This window comes from Fundulus heteroclitus, chromosome 22 (assembly GCF_011125445.2).
Source record: "Fundulus heteroclitus isolate FHET01 chromosome 22, MU-UCD_Fhet_4.1, whole genome shotgun sequence".
Lineage (NCBI taxonomy): Eukaryota > Metazoa > Chordata > Actinopteri > Cyprinodontiformes > Fundulidae > Fundulus > Fundulus heteroclitus.
In genome coordinates this window covers 23,472,416-23,485,822 of record NC_046382.1, presented here as the reverse complement: position 1 = coordinate 23,485,822, position 13,407 = coordinate 23,472,416, and the positions used below count along the sequence as shown (strand labels likewise).

The window sequence follows — 13,407 nt, the reverse complement described above, 5'->3', positions numbered from 1 at the left end:
TTTCCTCCGTTGGCCGTACCTGTCCGTCCCCTAATATAAAACCCAAGAAGGAAATGGACGGCTTGTGGAACTCACACTTCTCAACTTTGACAAATAGTTTGTTCTCGAGTAGTCTTTGGAGAACCATGCGAACGTGGCGTTTATGTTCCTCCAGCGTCTGTGAATAAATGAGAATGTCATCCAAGTATACGAAAACGAAGATGTTCAGAAAGTCTCTTAAAACATCGTTCACTAGAGCTTGGAAAAATGCAGGCGCATTGGATAAGCCAAATGGCATCACGCAGTACTCGAAATGGCCAATAGGGGTCTTAAATGCGGTCTTCCACTCGTCACCCTTGCGTATACGCAGAAGATGGTAGGCGTTTCTCAGGTCGAGCTTGGAAAAAATTGTAGCACCATGAACTGGTTCGAAGGCCGATGATAATAATGGCAGGGGATACTTATTCTTAACTGTAATATTGTTTAACCCTCTATAGTCTATGCAGGGTCTCAGGGATCCATCTTTCTTCCCCACAAAAAAAAATCCAGCTCCCATAGGGGAAGATGAGGTGTGGATTATACCGGCTGCCAAGGACTCTTTTATATATTTCTCCATAGTTTCTCTTTCAGGTCGAGAAATGTTGTATAAGCGACTGGTGGGTAACGGAGCACCCGGCAGGAGATCTATGGAACAATCATATGGACGGTGAGGAGGGAGAGAAAGAGCCTTGGACTTACTGAACACAGGAGCGAGGTCGTAGTAATCAGAGGGGATTGTGGAGAGATCGACCGGATCCGCCTCCTGAGGCTCAGCCGATGGAGGACCTGGGGGAACAGCTGAGCGGAGACAAGACGAGTGACATGAAGTGGACCAGGATTCCAGGTGTTTCTCGGTCCAATTTATTTGTGGGTTGTGAAGTTGTAACCAGTGGAAACCTAAAATTATGGGGGAATTGGCCGATGAAAATACAAAAAATGAAATAAACTCACTGTGGTTACCAGAAATGATAAGGTGGAGTGGTTTGGTTTTATGTGTAATGTGTGGCAGCGTTTTTCCATCTAAAGCAGTAACTCGCAGTGGAACAGGTAGTGGTTCGGTCTCTATTCTCATTTGTTTAACCAGGGAGTCGTCGATCAAATCTTGCTCGCAACCAGAGTCGACTAGGGCGGATAAAGAAAATGACTGGGTCTGAATCAATATGGTTGCTGGCAACAGTAAGCGAGGAGAGTCTCTTTCGCTGGGATGGTCCGCCAACCTCCTCGCCGCTACTGGCGGACCGGAAGGTTTAAACGAACCGGACAATTGGCCAGAAAATGACCCGGGGAACCACAATAAATACAAAGTCGGGCTGACATGCGCCGCTGGCGCTCTTCAGGAGTCAGGCGAGTTCGACCTAACTGCATGGGCTCGGGATCCTGAGAGGCTGGGGGCGGAGAAAATGCCGAGGGGGAAGCGGAGCCACCAAAGTGTCTGAATGGTTGGCTCCTACGACCCCCATCTCTCTTTCGGGACCGGATTCTGTGATCCAATCGGATGGTTTGGCTGATTAATTCCTCTAAGGTCCTAGGTTCTTCAAAAGTAGCCAGCTCATCCTTAATATTGTCATTTAACGCGTTGTAATATGCGCTCTTAAGCGCGGCTGGTTCCCAGCCTGTCGCTGCAGCCTTGATGCGGAAATCCACGGAAAATTCCGCCACAGTTTTATTTCCTTGTTTAATATTCCAGAACTCTCTGGAATTAACTGACTGGTCAGCATCTTGACAAAAAACCTGTCTGAACTCTTTTATAAAATCATCAAATGAACAGCCATAGCGTGCTGGATCTGGGAAACGAGCTTCGGCCCATAACAAAGCTTGTCCTGACAACGAGGACAGAACGTATGCGATCTTGGAGCTGTCATAGGGGAAGCTTCTCGGGGAGTGATTAAACATTATCGAGCATTGAAGAAGAAAACCATTACATTTGCTCCGGTCACCTGAAAATCTTTCGGGCGTAGGTGGACGGATATCAGAAAACGTGGATTGGATCTCCGGAGCTGGGTTTGAAGCTAGAGCTGAGTTGGAGGCTGGAGCCGAAGCTTGAGGGGCTGAACCTCGAAGGTAACGGGTTAACTCAGATAGTTGTTGGTTAGTTTCAGTTTGGATTCTCTTTAACTCTGTTAAAGCGTTTTCATGGGTTTGTAATATAGATTGTTGTTCGGCTAAGGATCTCCGGATTGCGTCTGCTGGGCTGAGTTGTTGGCCTGAGTGTTCTGTCATGATGGGTTCAGTTTTCTTTTAACAGGCCCACATGCAGAACACAAAACAGGAGAGGTAGGATCAGTGTTAAATGATTTAATAATGATCACACAATTATCGGCGAGAATCAGGATGGTCTGGTCCAGGGGGAAACGACAGTGGCAGCAACAATGATTCACTATGAGGAAAGAGCAGAGTGGTGAGTTCAGGGGTCGTGGGAAGAACGGAAATCTCACTGAGAAAACAGGCTGATCTTACTTTGAAGTAGATGAACGGAGTCTTGGAGGGGAAACAATGTTTGTCCGGTGTCTCAGTCCTTGGTGGGTCCAGAAACAACAGAGGAGTGCGGCGGGGAGCGGACAGGCAGGCTCGGGTGCAGTGGAGAAACGGAGGAGTGGTGCGGCCGCCAGCCGTGGAGTCCAGGAGATGATTGCAAACAACGGAGAGGTGAGTCTGGAAACTCGGGCAACCTGTGGGTTCTTTCCACGGCGTCACGAGGGTGGTTCAAAAACCAGGAAATCAACTAGGATCTCCTCAAGGGATCGCCTAAAGGCAACGGAAGAAACAAAGATAATTACTTGAAAGTTCAAAGACAACTAGAAAACACAGAGGCAGGCTCAGAGGGCTCAGAAATACCATGACTGGCTAACACTCAGGCGACGCTGGGCTGGCAGCCAACTCCTTAAATCTGAGCCGCTGATGAAGATGATCGCGAACAGCTGTGGATGATGATGCACCGCACTCCCACCGGAACCTGTCGCCCTCTGGTGGTAAATGGTGGTAAGGGCGCACAGGAATTCCCACCAAGCAGCCAGAATCCCGGAACATAACAAAGCCATAATCATCATAATGAACTGGCACAAATGCTGGAAATACATCACTCTGTATGAAATGAATGACTCTGCATAATAAATTAGTTCCACTTTTGCATCTTGAATTAATGACAATCCTCTTTGTTTGTCATTACAACTTTGTACATCCAATGAAATGTGCTCTCTGCATGTAACCCATCCCTTAAGGCAGCATTCTGGTTCTTGCTCAGGAACCCAGAGCTGCAGGCTGCAGGATTCAACTCGGGGAAGTTGCAGCCTTCCCAGGGCGTGAGTGCCCTGCTCTAACCCGTAGACCGCCGCTCCACCCACAAATTAAGCTTTTGATGATGCTCTAATAATTGAGATGTGAAGAAGCAGAAGTAGTTTGATTTTCCAGTTGAACCCCATATGAACTTTTTACTCAAGCCTTTGTAAAAATCTGTCTGTTTTGTTATTGCACAAGTCGGCGGTCACCCTGAGAACTCTGTCGGCTTTGTGCGAGCAGCAGGTGGTATAATCAAATTTTGTGTCAAAGATCTCTGTCAGCAACCCGCACATTAACCTCCAAACCATTTCATGGTGTTTACAAGATGCTTGCGCTTGAGGAACATCTGTTGGAATTGGCATGGCTCCTTTGGATTTCTCTCAGGGGCAAAGAGGCGGCAAGTGATTGCGCGTCTCTGTGCGCCAGCGGCTTGCTGACATAAGTAGATTGAAAGACACTTGGCACCGCCTCCTTGCATGCTGACCTTCTGCCTTCTCAGAGGGTGTGGACAAGATGATGGCTGGTACATTTTTGCATGAAGTCATACCCCTTGATGTGAGAGTTAAAGTTAAAACAAATTAACTTTGGGGGGTCAGAAAGCATTTTCAGAGCCAATTTTAAATGTTTGGTTTTTTTTGGGGTTTTTTGCCCGAGTTGGCCAAAACAGAACATTCGGAATATTTAGAAACGTGTCTGTACAAGCAATTATGGGAGCAAAGAAAGAACAACAACAATGAAAAACCTTTCACTTTTTGATGAAAATTTATTTCACTTGGCAAGCTATTAAACACACTTAGACACAGAGATAAACCACAGAATTAATCAAATGCATATCAAAGCGAGATAAGAAAATTATTGTATCCAACACCGAACGGGGGATGAGGGACCTTACACCCTGCTCCTATTCCTCACCAGAAGTAAATTAGACAGAAGGGAGGCTGACATGGGTGTATAGATATTTAAGTGTGAGAAAGTCTCCTTGTGTATCTCACCGTCAATGTTAAATTATTAAAGGTTAATCTGAGGGGCAGGGAAATAGCATGTGAGCAAAAAGTATTGAGGTCCGGCCTGAAGGCATCCAGGTGTCTCATCTGAACCGAAGGGGAACATGATTACTCAGATAGCAGTGGGATACATGTATATTCAAGGGAGTATTTATGCAAAAGTGCTCATACCGCCAGAACTTCTCCACGTTTTGTAACATTACAACAAACTTCACTTCGTTTCTTTAAAATTTCATGCGATCGACTGACAAAAAGTAGTGGATGAACCTCAAGTGGAAGGAAAGTGACATGCGGTTTGTTCAGTCCGTCTTTCCCATTTTAACCAGCGAAGCAGCAAGGGGACCGACGGTAACTCTGGAAGAGATGCAAACATCTGCAGCTCAGGCGGGAGAACCTGATGGCAGGGAATCTATTCGCGGTGCGCTCCACAAGTGTCAAGGAGGAAGCCATTTTTCAAAAAAAGTTACCTAAAAACAATGAGGTGGGACACAGCAAGTGCGGAAGAACGTGCACTGGTGCACATCACCCTGAATACACCATCCCCACGGTGAAGCATGGTGGTGGCAGCATCATGTTGTGGGAATTTTTGAGTAGGGAGCTAGTAAGAGACGGTGGGAATTTGAATAGAACTAAATAAACATGTTGAGCGCTCCAGAAAACTTGAGAGTAGGGCAGAGTTTGACCTTCTGGCAGGAAAGTGACCCTGTACTCAGCCAAGGCTACAACTGGATGGGTTTAGATCAAAGCACGTTCATTATGCTGGATATGGGGTGTATGAGTGGAACATCAGTTTTCCTGGGAGCTGCATGCTCACTCAGACAGGTTGGGACACAAGGCCATGGCACAACCTATCAGAGGTGACACATTATTTTACTGATAACATGTGAGGAGGTGTACCAGCCTTGCATGGGCGCGTACCTAGACTTCTTTATGTTTAGTGAAGGATCAGTCGGGGCTCTTGTCACATTCATTTCCCTTGCGTCGTGTTCGATCAAGAGCCCGTCAGCGCTGATGTGTCTGTAAACATTTCTCTGACGATTTAGAATAAACCAGTTAAAGTATATATTTCTGTTTCTTGCGTCATATATTGAACACTCTAATCCAAGTGGGGTCGCCCTAGAGGAAAGATCTGGGGCAACCAAAGGTGTTTCACCGCCAACAGGGTGCGTCAGCTTTAACAATTACCTAGAATGGTCCAGTCAAAGTTCAGATCTGAATCCGTTTGAGAAGGCAAGACTTGAAAATGGTTCTTCGGCGATGGTCTCCATTCAATCGGACTGTGATTGAGCTTCTTGGAATAAGGAAAATGAGCAAAACATTGTGGTTTCCAGACATGCAAAATGTAGTGCTACACACAGTTTATTGATTCTTAGGTTGAATACAACTTTATGCGAACACTTTTCAGATTTTTGCATAAAACATTAACCCATGTTAAGTTTCACGTTCATGATCGTTTTATGATGATTTTGACCTGACGTCAGAGGTTACAAGTTTAACTAATGTCCACACAGGTATCTGTTTGCAAACCAGAGGCGAACAGAATGTCATCAAACGATAGTTTGCGTCACAGCAGGGCGGCGTTATACGATGTTTCTTTCGATGCTGAAGGCAATGCATCAGATACTGTTGGTAGTGTAGTATCAGCCAATCAGTTCCTGATGCAGTACCGTCCACATCAGAAAGCTCCTCCTTCGTGACAACATCATAAAACTGGAACAATAGGAACAAAAATTAACACCGTAGACAATCAAGGCATGGTAATTCTTTTGATGCTGCAATAACACAATAGCTGATCCTGTACAGTGCACATCATTGTAAGGCAACGTGGCAGCAGAAGCATCTGGATGGTGAATTCATGCAAATGCAAAATGGGCCTGCACTATGAAAGACCTGCGAGAGACGAGGCTCCACTTCAAAAGAACGTGGAAAAGAAAAATGTCTCTAAAAAAGAGGAGAAGCGGCGAGGTGGGGGTGTTTGCGAGGAGGAAGAGCAGACACAGAGGGTGTCTATGAAACATGCTTGTGTAATTGCAGTGACATCTTCATTGAGAGGCTCCATCTCTTTTCCTGCGCGCTCCAAAGGGCGTCGTCGATGCCGGTCGATGCGGGGGAGCAGCCGAGGCGCTGCGTTTAGCATAATCCCAGAGGCCATTGTGAGAGCAGCTAGTGAACGACTCACAGTTGCCAGCTGAGATTTCACCAAAACACAGCAGAACACGGTGGAGAACGAGATGAGACAGTGGGGGGAAAAAATGAGGGCTGGGTATGGGGTCAGACCGTGGTGATAAAAGCTATAAAGTAAAAAAAAAAACTTGCATAATGGTGATGATTAGAAAAGAAGCCTAGGAATTATATTTTTGTGCATAAAAGCAGCGTCGTGTACAGAATCAGTGTAAAGCACATTTTTCTGCAGGTGGGCTGCACCTGTTGGCCCTCATTCTGCACCGCAATGTTATGATCATCACTTTTGGTCTTTTCAATGAACGTTTTGGCTTTTAGGAAACAGGCATGCAGAGGGTTAAAGTCAGTGGCGTTTCTGAAATTCTCCTTCATTTAAGCTAGAGAGCGAAACCCTCTCTGATCACAGATTCACATAGTGAGTGAGTTTTAGTGGACGACGCATTTGCCTCCTCTTATCAACAAGAATCAAAGTGGAGAACAGAGTGCAAGGCAAACTGCAGAATCTCTCCAGGTGATTGTGAGAACAAAATGCATCATCACAGTTGCCTGCAGAGATTACCCAGTTAGCCTTTAGCTTCCTCGCCCGTGCCCTGTCTGTCATGTGCAAGCTGCTCTTATACATGCAGCAAGTCAATCGACAGCAGATGTCTTACAACAATCGGCATAAAGACAGGCCCTGACCCTGGTCCCCACCGTTCCACCAAAGGTCTTACGTTACCATGGAGATTAGGCCGAGGCACGTGCCTCGCTTTGTCGGGCCTTGTCCTCCGGGGGTCAACCCGCGCACCCGGTCAGAGGTCAGATGTCGTCCGGGCGTCCCGCTCGGGTCACCCACTGACCAGCTTTCAGCCTCTGACCTTAACAAGCGCTGCAACAAATTGGGAGATTGAGAAAAATAACAAACGCTTATTATTATTATTATTATTATTATTATTATTATTATTATCCTCATTATTTACTCAACAATTAGGGAGCACAGGCACTATTAAGAAATGACTGCTTGCTGAGTTTAGGCACTGCAGTGAAGCTGTATGTGTTGAAAAATTACCCCCGCACATTACTGTATGTCTCCCTCTTGTGGTGAAGTATAACCATTTTGGCTGAACTTTGTGGTTTTTAAGGGAGATGAAACACAAAGTTAAGCAACAACAAAAATAAAATACAAGAACAACGGCAAATGATTAGCCGATCGTGGGCGGATTAACTGACGTCTAAAGCTTTTCGCCCCTTTCTAGTACTCATCTAATCTATCAGTAACTTGCTTTGCTGCTGGGAGATATCCCTCTCCAAACAACGCAACTCTGACCCAAGTTTGTGTATCGTTAACCAAACACCATCGTCTTTTTACGACGTTTAACCGCCGTGTTTCTACATTTCTGGGCAAATCCTCTTCCTAAAAGGTGCATTCTCCGCTACTGAGCTGGAAGAATGCCGGGATATTCAGGTCATCGAGTTGCAAAAAGTGTTGCTCGGGCATTGACAAAAGAAAAATCTTAAGTTTATTAAACGGAACAGGCTGACAGTCCACACTTTGTTAGGCAGTGAATGAGCAGAGTGGTTTTGACAGGCCTAACCTCTTAAGCTTCGGGTCCCACTGAGCTCGGCACAGCTAGAGCTAAATACCATCTGTCCCAACATCATGAGCACCCCCCCCCCCCCTCCCCAACCCACACACACACATACACACACACCCCAACCTGTCCCCCAACAGTTTAGGGCAAACATATTAAAACTAATAAAAAATATTAGACCTGTATTGTTGTGCTTTAACTAAATGCTAAAGGGTGTCAAGGTTAAAAAATCTGTAAAAAGTGGAAACTATGTTCGTTCATGCATGTTAATTGCGTTTTATAAAGGAAAAAAAACATACATTAAAGGTCGACAACAAAACATCTGTATTTGAGGAATTCAACTAAAATTGCCATAAACATTTAATTTCAAATTGTCCCCAACTTTTGTGCACTGAGATGCTCTCTTTTCCTCTCTGGATGCACCTGCAGCTCAGCTCAAAGGCATTTGTTAGCTCTGCTGTGGGCTTCACTTTGAATAAAAGGAGCTCAACAGCCTGAGCACTGAGAAAAGAGACAGTCCAGGGGAAAAAAAAAATTCAATACATGGACACATCTGAATGGATAGTGATATCCCAGGAAGGGAGGCTCCTCTTATTTTATTTTTTTGTCTATGATCACTACACATAAGACCACACTAAGCAAGTGCTGCCTTTATAAAGGTGGGTCCAAATCTGTACATTCGTGTTTGTGCTTTGGTCCTTTATGGTGGAACATGTTGTGTTGCATTCTCTCTTTTTCTCAAACTATCACTCATCCGAAGTCCCTCTGAATCAGCGTTTTAAGTTTCACTGATTACCACAAACGATACTGGACAACAAACTATAAATAAATAACTAAATGCATGTCTTTTTCTTTCCTTTGGCCCATTAGCTGTCATCGACAGTTAAGGTGGAGCAGAGCAAACGCCCTCCGTGCCCTGTAGCCCTGTAAGCGTTTGCCTCAGCACTTCATTAGAGTCCTGGACAATTCACTGTACAAGCAATTGTCCTCGGCTAACAAAAAGACTGACGCATTGTATCAGTTGGAAGTAAATTTTTCAAAGGAGGCTGATACAATAGATAGAACGGCTCAAATTATGAAACACGTCTGTAAGGAGGCCTCCCGGGGAGCCATATTGTACTGGTTGTTGACGGTCCAGTGTGGATTCAGTGACATGTGGTTAAATTCAGACAGAAAATAATGGAGAAAATGTCGCTGTACGTCCACAATGCGAGCTGGAAGAAGGTGGGCCGGAGCGCAGGAGCTGTGTGAGAGTATGTACGTGGCTTTAACATACAAGAATGCATGCTGGGAAGGACACGCAACGAGCAGACCTCGCAGATCTGCACAGTGGCTAAAAACAATTGGGATCTACGTGAGCTGATGTGACATGTGTATTAGCCCCCGTCTTTCCGTTGGGAGCCCATCTGTAGACATGGAGAGAAATGCACAGGATAATAGGAGGGAAAGATGACGAGGAGGAGGAGGAGGAGGAGGTATAATAAAATCAGAGGTGGGGAAAGCTGTTTTTCGGCATCGGTTTGAGCTTCACAACTGAATCTGAAAAGGGATTTACATGAAAATTAAACAACAAAATTGGGATTACATTAGGGCACAAGTATTCCAAGAGGGGACAATGCCTGATTTCTTTGCTCAAACTTTGTCAGAAACATCAGTTTCAGAGTCCTAACAAACCAACTTCCACAGAAAATCTGGGAACTTTTAGGAGAATCTCTTTCAACATGAAAAACAATGTGAGATGCACAGCGTTGGCTTTTCCTGGTCGATGCTAAGGTTCAAACAATCAATGTGCTGCTAGTTCTTTGGCGGGGGTAGAAAAATTGCATCCGATACAGAAAAAAAACATACGTCACTAACCATCGTCTGATATTAATTAAACTCAAGGGCACACAAGTTGTCCATTGGTGAGTTAATCGGCTGAAAACGGTGTGAACCGTTAGTTTTGACACATTTGATGACCGGGGGAAATGACACAACATTCATCAGTGCTTGATGAGTGGATCGAGGAAAAATTGGCCGATTCCAATTACTGGCTGTTTGATTGGCGCATCGCTAAGATATTTTTTGTTTGTTCCAGCAAGTTAATTTGTAAAGTAATTTGCAAAAAAGCAAAACAAACAAAACACAAATAACAAAAAAAGACAGCTATCCTGTGGACCCTAAGTTCTGCAGTGTGTACAGTGCAGCCAGTCACTGGATATGAGTCTGACTGCCATTTAGCCTCTGCACTGCAGTCTCACATGGAGCGGGCCAAAGACAAACCAGCCTACTCACCGTCCACATCAAGTTAACATCCCATCTTAGTTATTGGATGCATACAGTAATTCCTCAATATAGCACTTCAATCTTATAGTATCCCTGTGCAGGCACACGCACACACACACACACACACACACGCCTGACAACAATTATATTTTTATAAGCCCCAGTGTATCAGCCAACCCGAGCAATTCTCTGCCATTTAAATGAGAATTTATGTCTCATTTAAATGACCGGAGAGTAGATTTAAGAGCATCTGAGGACTGTCCCGCTCCCATTCAGCCTCTGTCCATCACCTTAACCTGACTTGTTGTGATGCAAGGCCACTGAACGACGCCCCCTCAGTCAACGCCAACCTCCAGAGATGCTCCAAGGCTGTTTGGGGTCCTGACCAAAATCTGATGCAGCTGTTTTTCCAACCACCATCAATCACAAAAGCTCAGCCTTATATCCCTTTTTTTTGTGTTTAAACAGTTTTATACATTGACCTACCAAATGTGTGTTGCTTTTTTTTGTGCACAGCCAAACACTTTTTCATGATTCTGACAGACTTTTAGGTTATTTATCTTTACTTCTTCAGGTCATCTGTACCATCTAGTAAGGTGGAGTGTAAAAATAGTTTCTAAGACCTTAACGTGGGAGATATTGTGTTTAAAAAAAAGGTTATTTAATACAGTTTTTTAAAGTTAATCAAGTTCTCGTCTGGGTTTTTTTCTTTCTTTTTTGTGATAATTGTGCTTATCGTGTATTTCAACATGATTAATATAACTCACCATCTCCAGTAGCAACGGCTTAAAATGTGGGGGAGCAGGTTGCCAAAGTTTTTGTTGACCGCCACTTATTCTGCACTGCTGTGATTCATTTTTACTAAAAATGCTTTATTAGTTCTTCAGGTTTCATTAATAAATTCTCCTTTTTTTGGATCTCAGTGAATCTTTTTTTAACCTGTGTGGTGCAGCACCTGGACCGACCCCGCCCCAGCAGCTTTTAGTTTGCCTACCAAAGTCTCGATAGGTAAAATATTAATCAACAAAAAAAAGCTGGCAAAAACTCTGCAGATGTACATTCAGCATTTTAAACATCAAGTATGACATGCTGCGTTTCGCGTGAGTACCAGCGGATGCTTCACTCATACATGAAATGGTATTTACATCTGTAAACCTTCCTGGTGTGGGATAAAAAAACAAATCACGTGTGTCATATTTGCTTATACTCGGTGAGACCCCCTTGTTGATGTGTGGCCCAAAGCTACTTAGTTTTGCTTATTACTGGGCTGGCTCTGCCAGCTGAACCATCGTGGCTCTTATGGCCAACTGTTCTTCGGTTATTTGTGGGTTTTCTGAAATGTTGTGATATGTTTTATCGCTTTTGTACGCTTCGTACGAGTGTTTCAGTGAGAGTTTCTCACAACGCCGTTGTGAGCAGATAAATTCAGAGTAGAGATATCTACAGAAGCAAACAAAATAAAAAAATGCTGTTTGTTAAATTAATCTATTTGTTCATATTGTAGCTTTCATTTCATATTACAGTTTCAGCCCAAACAAACCAAAATAAAAAAGGTAGACGTAAAAAGTTTAGAACTAACTGCTGCAGAAATGTGATTGACAGAAATGTTAATTTCAGCTGGAATGAAGAGCTGAACAGATCCCCCGATGTGACCCGCAGTGTGCAATATTATATCCATTAGTAATATATCCAGAAATAGAATCACTAATATTATTTTGATTGTTAATGTATTAACGTTTGTTCTGTTAGACAACATGAATGTGTTTTAATTCAGAATGGACGGCGATCCAGAAACACACCTGAGAGGAAATTTCCCAACCAAGACTTGTGTCTCGTTCAGCCGTTCCCTTTATTTATGGGAGCCGCTTCGTTATGGGCTGGCAGAGTCACTGTTCTCAGGTTTTAATCTAATATGTTCACGAAGTGTGTGAGCGGTGGTTTTTGCTTTTCTCCCATTGTCTGTTTTCATGTCAGGGTATAAAATTATTGACAGAAAATCCCAATTAGGTTCATGTTTCAAAGGCAGTTATTGGCTGCTTCATTGTCCACATCACAACAAGCAGTGACCTTTACAAAGAGCATTTCTAAGCAGGACCCTGATGAAAGCCCATCAGAAGACAGGTTTCATTCATCAATCTGAAACAACAACTAGATGTGTCGACCAACACTTGTTTGTGTGCTCCATGTAGTGGAAATATGTTCTAATATAATCCACTTTTTTATTATACAATTAATGGAAAGCTTTGCAGCGTGTTTTCTTCCACACACGAATATGGGCAGCAGCTACTTTTTCCTTTTTCTTTTTTTTTTTTTTTTTTTTTTTAGATAAGGGTAACGTGAACCTTTCAGCTGGTCAAACTATATTCGATAACCAAGACCTTGACCGAATGACTGATTGCTCAATCTAGACTCGACAAGCGCTCCACCAGCTGCTTATCACCTGCGCTCTTCCAAACTGCTCGCCTCTTCTGCAAACGGCATTCAGGTGTGCCTGAAATTATTCCCACCCTTGGCAGCTTTCAGATTATTTTTCATTCAACCAAGAAGCTTGTTTCTGAGAGGGATTCAGAAAACAACGGTTAAAAATATCTATTTTTCTATTTCTATTGATAATTTATTTAAAAAAATGGTTTGTTGAAAATTATTTATAACTTTCTCAATAATCACTGGAAAAGTTTATATTGACCTTACAGCTGTTAAACCCCTTCTATAATTTCTTACCAGCCTTTTGCATGTATCCTCCGATATTTGGTCGATTTATCGTTGTTGATGAGCTTTGGGGGAGTTGGAAGAACTCCTCGCCATCACCCTAATCTCTAGCTGCTCTCTGCAGATTTCTCCACCAGCTTCCGGTCTGGACTGAAACGTTGACTTTATCTCCAGTCAGAAGACGCTGGTTGGTAAAATTAAAAGCTATCTTTAAATCTGATTGGGTTCTGACTAATTTAAGGCTTAGCTGTAGGACGTGCAGCAGCTCAACTCTTACCCAAAATGCACACTGGTCTCTGTGCTCGCAACAAACACCGCTGGCTACGGCTCTGCTCGACATGGAGGGGTAACTGAGTCAACAAACCTGGTTTAGATGAACAAAA

General features: G+C 43.7%; 1 protein-coding gene across 1 annotated transcript in view; it reads right to left on the bottom strand.

Moving 5' to 3' along the window:
* si:ch73-173h19.3 (calcium-binding EGF-like domain-containing protein) overlaps positions 1–13,407 on the bottom strand; it is a 69,089-nt gene that overhangs the window by 34,819 nt on the left and 20,863 nt on the right. Inside the window, exon 3 of the mRNA XM_036126656.1 lies at positions 7,198–7,347. The gene's annotated coding sequence lies outside the window, so the exon portion shown is untranslated. The remainder of the gene's footprint in view (positions 1–7,197; positions 7,348–13,407) is intronic.